Here is a 16,035-nt window from a genome sequence, read left to right as displayed (position 1 = left end):
ACACACTCCATTCAGAGCAGGGGGTACTAGAGGAAGTTCTCACCTACACTCCATTCAGAACAGGGGGTACTAGAGGAAGTTTTCAACTACACTCCATTCAGAACAGGGGGTACTAGAGGAAGTTCTCACCGACACACTCCATTCAGAACAGGGGGTACTAGAGGAAGTTCTCACCGCCACACTCCATTCAGAACAGGGGGTACTAGAGGAAGTTCTCACCTACACACTCCATTCAGAACAGGGGGTACTAGAGGAAGTTTTCAACTACACTCCATTCAGAACAGGGGGTACTAGAGGAAGTTCTCACCGACACACTCCATTCAGAACAGGGGGTACTAGAGGAAGTTCTCACCGACACACTCCATTCAGAACAGGGGGTATTAGAGGAAGTTCTCACCTACACACTCCATTCAGAACAGGGGGTACTACAGGACGTTCTCACCTACACACTCCATTCAGAACAGGGGGTATTAGAGGAGAAGAGGTGAATCAGACCCTCATGCCACTCGATTCAGAACAGGGGGTATTAGAGGAAGTTCTCTCCTACACTCTATTCAGAACAGGGGGTACTAGAGGAAGTTCTCTGCTAAACTCCATTCAAAACAGGGGGTACTAGATGAATTTCTCACCTACACTCCATTCAGAACAGGGGGTACAAGAGGAAGTTCTCAACTACACTCCATTCAGAACAGGGGGTACTAGAGGAAGTTCTCACCTACACACTCCATTCAAAACAGGGGGTATCAGAGGAAGTTCTCACCTAATCACTCCATTCAAAACAGGGGGTATTAGAGGAAGTTCTCACCTACACACTCCATTCAAAACAGGGGGTATTAGAGGAAGTTCTCACTGACACACTCCATTCAGAACAGGGGGTACTAGAGGAACTTCTCACCTACACACTCCATTCAGAACAGGGGGTACTAGAGGAAGTTCTCACCGACACACTCCATTCAGAACAGGGGGTATTAGAAGAAGTTCTCTCCTACACTCCATTCAGAACAGGGGGTACTAGAGGACGTTCTCACCGACACACTCCATTCAGAACAGGGGGTGCTAGAGGACGTTCTCACCTACACTCCATTCAAAACAGGGGGTACTAGAGGAAGATCTCAACTACACTCCATTCAGAACAGGGGGTACTAGAGGACGTTCTCACCGACACACTCCATTCAGAACAGCGGGTAATAGAGGAAGTTCTCACCGACACACTCCATTCAGAACAGGAGGTACTAGAGGACGTTCTCACCGACACACTTCATTCAGAACAGGGGGTACTAGAGGAAGTTCTCACCGACACACTCCATTCAGAGCAGGGGGTACTAGAGGAAGTTCTCACCTACACTCCATTCAAAACAGGGGTACTAGAGGAAATTCTCAACTACACTCCATTCAGAACAGGGGGTACTAGAGGAAGTTCTCACCGACACACTCCATTCAGAGCAGGGGGTACTAGAGGAAGTTCTCACCTACACTCCATTCAGAACAGGGGGTACTAGAGGAAGTTTTCAACTACACTCCATTCAGAACAGGGGGTACTAGAGGAAGTTCTCACCGACACACTCCATTCAGAACAGGGGGTACTAGAGGAAGTTCTCACCGACACACTCCATTCAGAACAGGGGGTATTAGAGGAAGTTCTCACCTACACACTCCATTCAGAACAGGGGGTACTACAGGACGTTCTCACCTACACACTCCATTCAGAACAGGGGGTATTAGAGGAGAAGAGGTGAATCAGACCCTCATGCCACTCGATTCAGAACAGGGGGTATTAGAGGAAGTTCTCTCCTACACTCTATTCAGAACAAGGGGAACTAGAGGAAGTTCTCTGCTAAACTCCATTCAAAACAGGGGGTACTAGAGGAAGTTCTCACCTACACTCCATTCAGAACAGGGGGTACAAGAGGACGTTCTCAACTACACTCCATTCAGAACAGGGGGTACTAGAGGAAGTTCTCACCTACACACTCCATTCAAAACAGGGGGTATTAGAGGAAGTTCTCACCTAATCACTCCATTCAAAACAGGGGGTATTAGAGGAAGTTCTCACCTACACACTCCATTCAAAACAGGGGGTATTAGAGGAAGTTCTCACTGACACACTCCATTCAGAACAGGGGGTACTAGAGGAACTTCTCACCTACACACTCCATTCAGAACAGGGGGTACTAGAGGAAGTTCTCACCGACACACTCCATTCAGAACAGGGGGTATTAGAAGAAGTTCTCTCCTACACTCCATTCAGAACAGGGGGTACTAGAGGACGTTCTCACCGACACACTCCATTCAGAACAGGGGGTACTAGAGGAAGTTCTCACCGACACACTCCATTCAGAACAGGGGATACTAGAGGACGTTCTCACCTACACTCCATTCAAAACAGGGGGTACTAGAGGAAGATCTCAACTACACTCCATTCAGAACAGGGGGTACTAGAGGACGTTCTCACCGACACACTCCATTCAGAACAGCGGGTACTAGAGGAAGTTCTCACCGACACACTCCATTCAGAACAGGAGGTACTAGAGGACGTTCTCACCGACACACTTCATTCAGAACAGGGGGTACTAGAGGAAGTTCTCACCGACACACTCCATTCAAAACAGGGGTACTAGAGGAAATTCTCAACTACACTCCATTCAGAACAGGGGGTACTAGAGGAAGTTCTCACCGACACACTCCATTCAGAGCAGGGGGTACTAGAGGAAGTTCTCACCTACACTCCATTCAGAACAGGGGGTACTAGAGGAAGTTTTCAACTACACTCCATTCAGAACAGGGGGTACTAGAGGAAGTTCTCACCGACACACTCCATTCAGAACAGGGGGTACTAGAGGAAGTTCTCACCGACACACTCCATTCAGAACAGGGGGTATTAGAGGAAGTTCTCACCTACACACTCCATTCAGAACAGGGGGTACTACAGGACGTTCTCACCTACACACTCCATTCAGAACAGGGGGTATTAGAGGAGAAGAGGTGAATCAGACCCTCATGCCACTCGTTTCAGAACAGGGGGTATTAGAGGAAGTTCTCTCCTACACTCTATTCAGAACAGGGGGTACTAGAGGAAGTTCTCTCCTAAACTCCATTCAAAACAGGGGGTACTAGATGAATTTCTCACCTACACTCCATTCAGAACAGGGGGTACAAGATGAAGTTCTCAACTACACTCCATTCAGAACAGGGGGTACTAGAGGAAGTTCTCACCTACACACTCCATTCAAAACAGGGGGTATTAGAGGAAGTTCTCACTGACACACTCCATTCAGAACAGGGGGTACTAGAGGAAGTTCTCACCTACACACTCCATTCAGAACAGGGGGTACTAGAGGAAGTTCTCACCGACACACGCCATTCAGAACAGGGGGTACTAGAAGAAGTTCTCTCCTACACTCCATTCAGAACAGGGGGTACTAGAGGACGTTCTCACCGACACACTCCATTCAGAACAGGGGGTACTAGAGGAAGTTCTCTCCTACACTCCATTCAGAACAGGGGAAACTAGAGGAAGTTCTCACATACACGCCATTCAAAACAGGGGGTAGTAGAGGAAATTCTCAACTACACTCCATTCAGAACAGGGGGTACAGGAGGACGTTCTCACCTAATCACTCCATTCAAAACAGGGGGTATTAGAGGAAGTTCTCTCCTACACTCCATTCAGAACAGAGGGTACTACAGGAAGTTCTCACCTACACACTCCATTCAGAACAGGGGGTACTAGAGGAAGTTCTCTCCTACACACTCCATTCAGAACAGGAGGTACTAGAGGACGTTCTCACCGACACACTCCATTCAGAACAGGGGGTACTAGAGGAACTTCTCACCTACACACTCCATTCAGAACAGGGGGTACTAGAGGAAGTTCTCACCGACACACTCCATTCAGAACAGGGGGTATTAGAAGAAGTTCTCTCCTACACTCCATTCAGAACAGGGGGTACTAGAGGACGTTCTCACCGACACACTCCATTCAGAACAGGGGGTACTAGAGGAAGTTCTCACCGACACACTCCATTCAGAACAGGGGATACTAGAGGACGTTCTCACCTACACTCCATTCAAAACAGGGGGTACTAGAGGAAGATCTCAACTACACTCCATTCAGAACAGGGGGTACTAGAGGACGTTCTCACCGACACACTCCATTCAGAACAGCGGGTACTAGAGGAAGTTCTCACCGACACACTCCATTCAGAACAGGAGGTACTAGAGGACGTTCTCACCGACACACTTCATTCAGAACAGGGGGTACTAGAGGAAGTTCTCACCGACACACTCCATTCAGAGCATGGGGTACTAGAGGAAGTTCTCACCTACACTCCATTCAAAACAGGGGTACTAGAGGAAATTCTCAACTACACTCCATTCAGAACAGGGGGTACTAGAGGAAGTTCTCACCGACACACTCCATTCAGAGCAGGGGGTACTAGAGGAAGTTCTCACCTACACTCCATTCAGAACAGGGGGTACTAGAGGAAGTTTTCAACTACACTCCATTCAGAACAGGGGGTACTAGAGGAAGTTCTCACCGACACACTCCATTCAGAACAGGGGGTACTAGAGGAAGTTCTCACCGACACACTCCATTCAGAACAGGGGGTATTAGAGGAAGTTCTCACCTACACACTCCATTCAGAACAGGGGGTACTACAGGACGTTCTCACCTACACACTCCATTCAGAACAGGGGGTATTAGAGGAGAAGAGCTGAATCAGACCCTCATGCCACTCGTTTCAGAACAGGGGGTATTAGAGGAAGTTCTCTCCTACACTCTATTCAGAACAGGGGGTACTAGAGGAAGTTCTCTCCTAAACTCCATTCAAAACAGGGGGTACTAGATGAATTTCTCACCTACACTCGATTCAGAACAGGGGGTACAAGAGGAAGTTCTCAACTACACTCCATACAGAACAGGGGGTACTAGAGGAAGTTTTCACCTACACACTCCATTCAAAACAGGGGGTATTAGAGGAAGTTCTCACTGACACACTCCATTCAGAACAGGGGGTACTAGAGGAAGTTCTCACCTACACACTCCATTCAGAACAGGGGGTACTAGAGGAAGTTCTCACCGACACACGCCATTCAGAACAGGGGGTACTAGAAGAAGTTCTCTCCTACACTCCATTCAGAACAGGGGGTACTAGAGGACGTTCTCACCGACACACTCCATTCAGAACAGGAGGTACTAGAGGAAGTTCTCTCCTACACTCCATTCAGAACAGGGGAAACTAGAGGAAGTTCTCACATACACGCCATTCAAAACAGGGGGTAGTAGAGGAAATTCTCAACTACACTCCATTCAGAACAGGGGGTACAGGAGGACGTTCTCACCTAATCACTCCATTCAAAACAGGGGGTATTAGAGGAAGTTCTCTCCTACACTCCATTCAGAACAGAGGGTACTAGAGGAAGTTCTCACCTACACACTCCATTCAGAACAGGGGGTACTAGAGGAAGTTCTCTCCTACACACTCCATTCAGAACAGGAGGTACTAGAGGACGTTCTCACCGACACACTCCATTCAGAACAGGGGGTACTAGAGGAAGTTCTCACCTACACTCCATTCAGAACAGGAGGTACTAGAGGAAGTTCTCACCTACACACTCCATTCAGAACAGGGGGTACTAGAGGAAGTTCTCTCCTACACACTCCATTCAGAACAGGAGGTACTAGAGGAAGTTCTCACCTACACACTCCATTCAGAACAGGGGGTACTAGAGGAAGTTCTCACCTACACTCCATTCAGAACAGGGGGTACTATAGGAAGTTTTCAACTACACTCCATTCAGAACAGGGGGTACTAGAGGAAGTTCTCACCGACACACTCCATTCAGAACAGGGGGTACTAGAGGAAGTTCTCACAGACACACTCCATTCAGAACAGGGGGTACTAGAGGAAGTTCTCACCTACACACTCCATTCAGAACAGGGGGTACTATAGGACGTTCTCACCTACACACTCCATTCAGAACAGGGGGTATTAGAGGAAAAGAGGTGAATCAGACCCTCATGCCACTCGATTCAGAACACGGGGTATTAGAGGAAGTTCTCTCCTACACTCAATTCTGAACAGGGGGTACTAGAGGAAGTTCTCTCCTACACTCCATTCAAAACAGGGGGTACTAGAGGAATTTCTCACCTACACTCCATTCAAAACAGGGGGTATTAGAGGAAGTTCTCACTGACACACTCCATTCAGAACAGGGGGTACTAGAGGAAGTTCTCACCTACACACTCCATTCAGAACAGGGGGTACTAGAGGAAGTTCTCACCGACACACGCCATTCAGAACAGGGGGTACTAGAAGAAGTTCTCTCCTACACTCCATTCAGAACAGGGGGTACTAGAGGACGTTCTCACCGACACACTCCATTCAGAACAGGGGGTACTAGAGGAAGTTCTCTCCTACACTCCATTCAGAACAGGGGAAACTAGAGGAAGTTCTCACCTACACGCCATTCAAAACAGGGGGTACTAGAGGAAATACTAAACTACACTCCATTCAGAACAGGGGGTACTAGAGGACGTTCTCACCTAATCACTCCATTCAAAACAGGGGGTATTAGAGGAAGTTCTCTCCTACACTCCATTCAGAACAGGGGGTACTAGAGGAAGTTCTCACCTACACACTCCATTCAGAACAGGGGGTACTAGAGGAAGTTCTCTCCTACACACTCCATTCAGAACAGGAGGTACTAGAGGACGTTCTCACCGACACACTCCATTCAGAACAGGGGGTACTACAGGACGTTCTCACCTACACACTCCATTCAGAACAGGGGGTATTAGAGGAGAAGAGGTGAATCAGACCCTCATGCCACTCGATTCAGAACAGGGGGTATTAGAGGAAGTTCTCTCCTACACTCTATTCAGAACAGGGGGTACTAGAGGAAGTTCTCTGCTAAACTCCATTCAAAACAGGGGGTAATAGATGAATTTCTCACCTACACTCCATTCAGAACAGGGGGTACTAGAGGAAGTTCTCACCTACACACTCCATTCAGAACAGGGGGTACTACAGGACGTTCTCACCTACACACTCCATTCAGAACAGGGGGTATTAGAGGAAAAGAGGTGAATCAGACCCTCATGCCACTCGATTCAGAACACGGGGTATTAGAGGAAGTTCTCTCCTACACTCAATTCTGAACAGGGGGTACTAGAGGAAGTTCTCTCCTACACTCCATTCAAAACAGGGGGTACTAGAGGAATTTCTCAATTACACTCCATTCAAAACAGGGGGTATTAGAGGAAGTTCTCACTGACACACTCCATTCAGAACAGGGGGTACTAGAGGAAGTTCTCACCTACACACTCCATTCAGAACAGGGGGTACTAGAGGAAGTTCTCACCGACACACGCCATTCAGAACAGGGGGTACTAGAAGAAGTTCTCTCCTACACTCCATTCAGAACAGGGGGTACTAGAGGACGTTCTCACCGACACACTCTATTCAGAACAGGGGGTACTAGAGGAAGTTCTCTCCTACACTCCATTCAGAACAGGGGAAACTAGAGGAAGTTCTCACCTACACGCCATTCAAAACAGGGGGTACTAGAGGAAATACTCAACTACACTCCATTCAGAACAGGGGGTACTAGAGGACGTTCTCACCTAATCACTCCATTCAAAACAGGGGGTATTAGAGGAAGTTCTCTCCTACACTCCATTCAGAACAGGGGGTACTAGAGGAACTTCTCACCTACACACTCCATTCAGAACAGGGGGTACTAGAGGAAGTTCTCTCCTACACACTCCATTCAGAACAGGAGGTACTAGAGGACGTTCTCACCGACACACTCCATTCAGAACAGGGGGTACTACAGGACGTTCTCACCTACACACTCCATTCAGAACAGGGGGTATTAGAGGAGAAGAGGTGAATCAGACCCTCATGCCACTCGATTCAGAACAGGGGGTATTAGAGGAAGTTCTCTCCTACACTCTATTCAGAACAGGGGGTACTAGAGGAAATTCTCTGCTAAACTCCATTCAAAACAGGGGGTACTAGATGAATTTCTCACCTACACTCCATTCAGAACAGGGGGTACAAGAGGAAGTTCTCAACTACACTCCATTCAGAACAGGGGGTACTAGAGGAAGTTCTCACCTACACACTCCATTCAAAACAGGGGGTATTAGAGGAAGTTCTCACCTAATCACTCCATTCAAAACAGGGGGTATTAGAGGAACTTCTCACCTACACACTCCATTCAGAACAGGGGGTACTAGAGGAAGTTCTCACCGACACACTCCATTCAGAACAGGGGGTATTAGAAGAAGTTCTCTCCCACACTCCATTCAGAACAGGGGGTACTAGAGGACGTTCTCACCGACACACTCCATTCAGAACAGGGGGTACTAGAGGACGTTCTCACCTACACTCCATTCAAAACAGGGGGTACTAGAGGAAGATCTCAACTACACTCCATTCAGAACAGGGGGTACTAGAGGACGTTCTCACCGACACACTCCATTCAGAACAGCGGGTACTAGAGGAAGTTCTCACCGACACACTCCATTCAGAACAGGAGGTACTAGAGGACGTTCTCACCGACACACTTCATTCAGAACAGGGGGTACTAGAGGAAGTTCTCACCGACACACTCCATTCAGAGCAGGGGGTACTAGAGTAAGTTCTCACCTACACTCCATTCAAAACAGGGGTACTAGAGGAAATTCTCACCGACACACTCCATTCAGAGCAGGGGGTACTAGAGGAAGTTCTCACCTACACTCCATTCAGAACAGGTGGTACTAGAGGAAGTTTTCAACTACACTCCATTCAGAACAGGGGGTACTAGAGGAAGTTCTCACCGACACACTCCATTCAGAACAGGGGGTACTAGAGGAAGTTCTCACCGACACACTCCATTCAGAACAGGGGGTATTAGAGGAAGTTCTCACCTACACACTCCATTCAGAACAGGGGGTACTACAGGACGTTCTCACCTACACACTCCATTCAGAACAGGGGGTATTAGAGGAGAAGAGGTGAATCAGACCCTCATGCCACTCGATTCAGAACAGGGGGTATTAGAGGAAGTTCTCTCCTACACTCTATTCAGAACAGGGGGTACTAGAGGAAGTTCTCTGCTAAACTCCATTCAAAACAGGGGGTACTAGATGAATTTCTCACCTACACTCCATTCAGAACAGGGGGTACAAGAGGAAGTTCTCAACTACACTCCATTCAGAACAGGGGGTACTAGAGGAAGTTCTCACCTACACACTCCATTCAAAACAGGGGGTATTAGAGGAAGTTCTCACCTAATCACTCCATTCAAAACAGGGGGTATTAGAGGAAGTTCTCACCTACACACTCCATTCAAAACAGGGGGTATTAGAGGAAGTTCTCTCCTACACTCCATTCAGAACAGGGGGTACTAGAGGACGTTCTCACCGACACACTCCATTCAGAACAGGGGGTACTAGAGGAAGTTCTCACCTACACGCCATTCAAAACAGGGGGTACTAGAGGAAATACTCAACTACACTCCATTCAGAACAGGGGGTATTAGAAGAAGTTCTCTCCTACACTCCATTCAGAACAGGGGGTACTAGAGGACGTTCTCACCGACACACTCCATTCAAAACAGGGGGTATTAGAGGAAGTTCTCACTGACACACTCCATTCAGAACAGGGGGTACTAGAGGAAGTTCTCACCTACACACTCCATTCAGAACAGGGGTACTAGAGGAAGTTCTCACCGACACACGCCATTCAGAACAGGGGGTACTAGAAGAAGTTCTCTCCTACACTCCATTCAGAACAGGGGGTACTAGAGGACGTTCTCACCGACACACTCCATTCAGAACAGGGGGTACTAGAGGAAGTTCTCTCCTACACTCCATTCAGAACAGGGGAAACTAGAGGAAGTTCTCACCTACACACCATTCAAAACAGGGGGTACTAGAGGAAATACTCAACTACACTCCATTCAGAACAGGGGGTACTAGAGGACGTTCTCACCTAATCACTCCATTCAAAACAGGGGGTATTAGAGGAAGTTCTCTCCTACACTCCATTCAGAACAGGGGGTACTAGAGGAAGTTCTCACCTACACACTCCATTCAGAACAGGGGGTACTAGAGGAAGTTCTCTCCTACACACTCCATTCAGAACAGGAGGTACTAGAGGACGTTCTCACCGACACACTCCATTCAGAACAGGGTGTACTACAGGACGTTCTCACCTACACACTCCATTCAGAACAGGGGGTATTAGAGGAGAAGAGGTGAATCAGACCCTCATGCCACTCGATTCAGAACAGGGGGTATTAGAGGAAGTTGTCTGCTAAACTCCATTCAAAACAGGGGGTACTAGATGAATTTCTCACCTACACTCCATTCAGAACAGGGGGTACTAGAGGAAGTTCTCACCGACACACTCCATTCAGAGCAGGGGGTACTAGAGGAAGTTCTCACCTACACTCCATTCAAAACAGGGGTACTAGAGGAAATTCTCAACTACACTCCATTCAGAACAGGGGGTACTAGAGGAAGTTCTCACCGACACACTCCATTCAGAGCAGGGGGTACTAGAGGAAGTTCTCACCTACACTCCATTCAGAACAGGGGGTACTAGAGGAAGTTTTCAACTACACTCCATTCAGAACAGGGGGTACTAGAGGAAGTTCTCACCGACACACTCCATTCAGAACAGGGGGTACTAGAGGAAGTTCTCACCGACACACTCCATTCAGAACAGGGGGTATTAGAGGAAGTTCTCACCTACACACTCCATTCAGAACAGGGGGTACTACAGGACGTTCTCACCTACACACTCCATTCAGAACAGGGGGTATTAGAGGAGAAGAGGTGAATCAGACCCTCATGCCACTCGATTCAGAACAGGGGGTATTAGAGGAAGTTCTCTCCTACACTCTATTCAGAACAGGGGGTACTAGAGGAAGTTCTCTGCTAAACTCCATTCAAAACAGGGGGTACTAGATGAATTTCTCACCTACACTACATTCAGAACAGGGGGTACAAGAGGAAGTTCTCAACTACACTCCATTCAGAACAGGGGGTACTAGAGGAAGTTCTCACCTACACACTCCATTCAAAACAGGGGGTATTAGAGGAAGTTCTCACCTAATCACTCCATTCAAAACAGGGGGTATTAGAGGAAGTTCTCACCTACACACTCCATTCAAAACAGGGGGTATTAGAGGAAGTTCTCTCCTACACTCCATTCAGAACAGGGGGTACTAGAGGACGTTCTCACCGACACACTCCATTCAGAACAGGGGGTACTAGAGGAAGTTCTCACCTACACGCCATTCAAAACAGGGGGTACTAGAGGAAATACTCAACTACACTCCATTCAGAACAGGGGGTATTAGAAGAAGTTCTCTCCTACACTCCATTCAGAACAGGGGGTACTAGAGGACGTTCTCACCGACACACTCCATTCAAAACAGGGGGTATTAGAGGAAGATCTCACTGACACACTCCATTCAGAACAGGGGGTACTAGAGGAAGTTCTCACCTACACACTCCATTCAGAACAGGGGTACTAGAGGAAGTTCTCACCGACACACGCCATTCAGAACAGGGGGTACTAGAAGAAGTTCTCTCCTACACTCCATTCAGAACAGGGGGTACTAGAGGACGTTCTCACCGACACACTCCATTCAGAACAGGGGGTACTAGAGGAAGTTCTCTCCTACACTCCATTCAGAACAGGGGAAACTAGAGGAAGTTCTCACCTACACACCATTCAAAACAGGGGGTACTAGAGGAAATACTCAACTACACTCCATTCAGAACAGGGGGTACTAGAGGACGTTCTCACCTAATCACTCCATTCAAAACAGGGGGTATTAGAGGAAGTTCTCTCCTACACTCCATTCAGAACAGGGGGTACTAGAGGAAGTTCTCACCTACACACTCCATTCAGAACAGGGGGTACTAGAGGAAGTTCTCTCCTACACACTCCATTCAGAACAGGAGGTACTAGAGGACGTTCTCACCGACACACTCCATTCAGAACAGGGGGTACTACAGGACGTTCTCACCTACACACTCCATTCAGAACAGGGGGTATTAGAGGAGAAGAGGTGAATCAGACCCTCATGCCACTCGATTCAGAACAGGGGGTATTAGAGGAAGTTGTCTGCTAAACTCCATTCAAAACAGGGGGTACTAGATGAATTTCTCACCTACACTCCATTCAGAACAGGGGGTACTAGAGGACGTTCTCACCTACACTCCATTCAAAACAGGGGGTACTAGAGGAAGATCTCAACTACACTCCATTCAGAACAGGGGGTACTAGAGGACGTTCTCACCGACACACTCCATTCAGAACAGGGGGTACTAGAGGAAGTTCTCACCGACACACTACATTCAGAACAGGAGGTACTAGAGGACGTTCTCACCGACACACTTCATTCAGAACAGGGGGTACTAGAGGAAGTTCTCACCGACACACTCCATTCAGAGCAGGGGGTACTAGAGGAAGTTCTCACCTACACTCCATTCAAAACAGGGGTACTAGAGGAAATTCTCAACTACACTCCATTCAGAACAGGGGGTACTAGAGGAAGTTCTCACCGACACACTCCATTCAGAGCAGGGGGTACTAGAGGAAGTTCTCACCTACACTCCATTCAGAACAGGGGGTACTAGAGGAAGTTTTCAACTACACTCCATTCAGAACAGGGGGTACTAGAGGAAGTTCTCACCGACACACTCCATTCAGAACAGGGGGTACTAGAGGAAGTTCTCACCGACACACTCCATTCAGAACAGGGGGTATTAGAGGAAGTTCTCACCTACACACTCCATTCAGAACAGGGGGTACTACAGGACGTTCTCACCTACACACTCCATTCAGAACAGGGGGTATTAGAGGAGAAGAGGTGAATCAGACCCTCATGCCACTCGATTCAGAACAGGGGGTATTAGAGGAAGTTCTCTCCTACACTCTATTCAGAACAGGGGGTACTAGAGGAAGTTCTCTGCTAAACTCCATTCAAAACAGGGGGTACTAGATGAATTTCTCACCTACACTACATTCAGAACAGGGGGTACAAGAGGAAGTTCTCAACTACACTCCATTCAGAACAGGGGGTACTAGAGGAAGTTCTCACCTACACACTCCATTCAAAACAGGGGGTATTAGAGGAAGTTCTCACCTAATCACTACATTCAAAACAGGGGGTTTTAGAGGAAGTTCTCACCTACACACTCCATTCAAAACAGGGGGTATTAGAGGAAGTTCTCACTGACACACTCCATTCAGAACAGGGGGTACTAGAGGAACTTCTCACCTACACACTCCATTCAGAACAGGGGGTACTAGAGGAAGTTCTCACCGACACACTCCATTCAGAACAGGGGGTATTAGAAGAAGTTCTCTCCTACACTCCATTCAGAACAGGGGGTACTAGAGGACGTTCTCACCGACACACTCCATTCAGAACAGGGGGTACTAGAGGAAGTTCTCACCGACACACTCCATTCAGAACAGGGGGTACTAGAGGAAGTTCTCACCGACACACTCCATTCAGAACAGGGGGTACTAGAGGAAGTTCTCTCCTACACACTCCATTCAGAACAGGAGGTACTAGAGGACGTTCTCACCGACACACTCCATTCAGAACAGGGGGTACTACAGGACGTTCTCACCTACACACTCCATTCAGAACAGGGGGTATTAGAGGAGAAGAGGTGAATCAGACCCTCATGCCACTCGATTCAGAACAGGGGGTATTAGAGGAAGTTGTCTGCTAAACTCCATTCAAAACAAGGGGGTACTAGATGAATTTCTCACCTACACTCCATTCAGAACAGGGGGTACTAGAGGACGTTCTCACCTACACTCCATTCAAAACAGGGGGTACTAGAGGAAGATCTCAACTACACTCCATTCAGAACAGGGGGTACTAGAGGACGTTCTCACCGACACACTCCATTCAGAACAGGGGGTACTAGAGGAAGTTCTCACCGACACACTACATTCAGAACAGGAGGTACTAGAGGACGTTCTCACCGACACACTTCATTCAGAACAGGGGGTACTAGAGGAAGTTCTCACCGACACACTCCATTCAGAGCAGGGGGTACTAGAGGAAGTTCTCACCTACACTCCATTCAAAACAGGGGTACTAGAGGAAATTCTCAACTACACTCCATTCAGAACAGGGGGTACTAGAGGAAGTTCTCACCGACACACTCCATTCAGAGCAGGGGGTACTAGAGGAAGTTCTCACCTACACTCCATTCAGAACAGGGGGTACTAGAGGAAGTTTTCAACTACACTCCATTCAGAACAGGGGGTACTAGAGGAAGTTCTCACCGACACACTCCATTCAGAACAGGGGGTACTAGAGGAAGTTCTCACCGACACACTCCATTCAGAACAGGGGGTATTAGAGGAAGTTCTCACCTACACACTCCATTCAGAACAGGGGGTACTACAGGACGTTCTCACCTACACACTCCATTCAGAACAGGGGGTATTAGAGGAGAAGAGGTGAATCAGACCCTCATGCCACTCGATTCAGAACAGGGGGTATTAGAGGAAGTTCTCTCCTACACTCTATTCAGAACAGGGGGTACTAGAGGAAGTTCTCTGCTAAACTCCATTCAAAACAGGGGGTACTAGATGAATTTCTCACCTACACTACATTCAGAACAGGGGGTACAAGAGGAAGTTCTCAACTACACTCCATTCAGAACAGGGGGTACTAGAGGAAGTTCTCACCTACACACTCCATTCAAAACAGGGGGTATTAGAGGAAGTTCTCACCTAATCACTACATTCAAAACAGGGGGTTTTAGAGGAAGTTCTCACCTACACACTCCATTCAAAACAGGGGGTATTAGAGGAAGTTCTCACTGACACACTCCATTCAGAACAGGGGGTACTAGAGGAACTTCTCACCTACACACTCCATTCAGAACAGGGGGTACTAGAGGAAGTTCTCACCGACACACTCCATTCAGAACAGGGGGTATTAGAAGAAGTTCTCTCCTACACTCCATTCAGAACAGGGGGTACTAGAGGACGTTCTCACCGACACACTCCATTCAGAACAGGGGGTACTAGAGGAAGTTCTCACCGACACACTCCATTCAGAACAGGGGATACTAGAGGACGTTCTCACCTACACTCCATTCAAAACAGGGGGTACTAGAGGAAGATCTCAACTACACTCCATTCAGAACAGGGGGTACTAGAGGACGTTCTCACCGACACACTCCATTCAGAACAGCGGGTACTAGAGGAAGTTCTCACCGACACACTCCATTCAGAACAGGAGGTACTAGAGGACGTTCTCACCGACACACTTCATTCAGAACAGGGGGTACTAGAGGAAGTTCTCACCTACACTCCATTCAAAACAGGGGTACTAGAGGAAATTCTCAACTACACTCCATTCAGAACAGGGGGTACTAGAGGAAGTTCTCACCGACACACTCCATTCAGAGCAGGGGGTACTAGAGGAAGTTCTCACCTACACTCCATTCAGAACAGGGGGTACTAGAGGAAGTTTTCAACTACACTCCATTCAGAACAGGGGGTACTAGAGGAAGTTCTCACCGACACACTCCATTCAGAACAGGGGGTACTAGAGGAAGTTCTCACCGACACACTCCATTCAGAACAGGGGGTATTAGAGGAAGTTCTCACCTACACACTCCATTCAGAACAGGGGGTACTACAGGACGTTCTCACCTACACACTCCATTCAGAACAGGGGGTATTAGAGGAGAAGAGGTGTATCAGACCCTCATGCCACTCGTTTCAGAACAGGGGGTATTAGAGGAAGTTCTCTCCTACACTCTATTCAGAACAGGGGGTACTAGAGGAAGTTCTCTCCTAAACTCCATTCAAAACAGGGGGTACTAGATGAATTTCTCACCTACACTCCATTCAGAACAGGGGGTACAAGAGGAAGTTCTCAACTACACTCCATTCAGAAAAGGGGGTACTAGAGGAAGTTCTCACCTACACACTCCATTCAAAACAGGGGGTATTAGAGGAAGTTCTCACTGACACACTCCAT

The 16,035-nt window shown here is 47.9% G+C and overlaps 1 protein-coding gene across 1 annotated transcript in view; it reads right to left on the bottom strand.

Annotated features, from left to right (window-relative positions):
- Positions 1-16,035, bottom strand: part of ntng2a (netrin g2a) — a 921,301-nt gene that overhangs the window by 1,634 nt on the left and 903,632 nt on the right. The window lies entirely within an intron of this gene.

Source organism: Lampris incognitus, chromosome 1 (genome assembly GCF_029633865.1).
Source record: "Lampris incognitus isolate fLamInc1 chromosome 1, fLamInc1.hap2, whole genome shotgun sequence".
Classification (NCBI taxonomy): Eukaryota; Metazoa; Chordata; class Actinopteri; order Lampriformes; family Lampridae; genus Lampris; species Lampris incognitus.
This window is presented reverse-complemented; position numbering and strand designations above follow the sequence as displayed.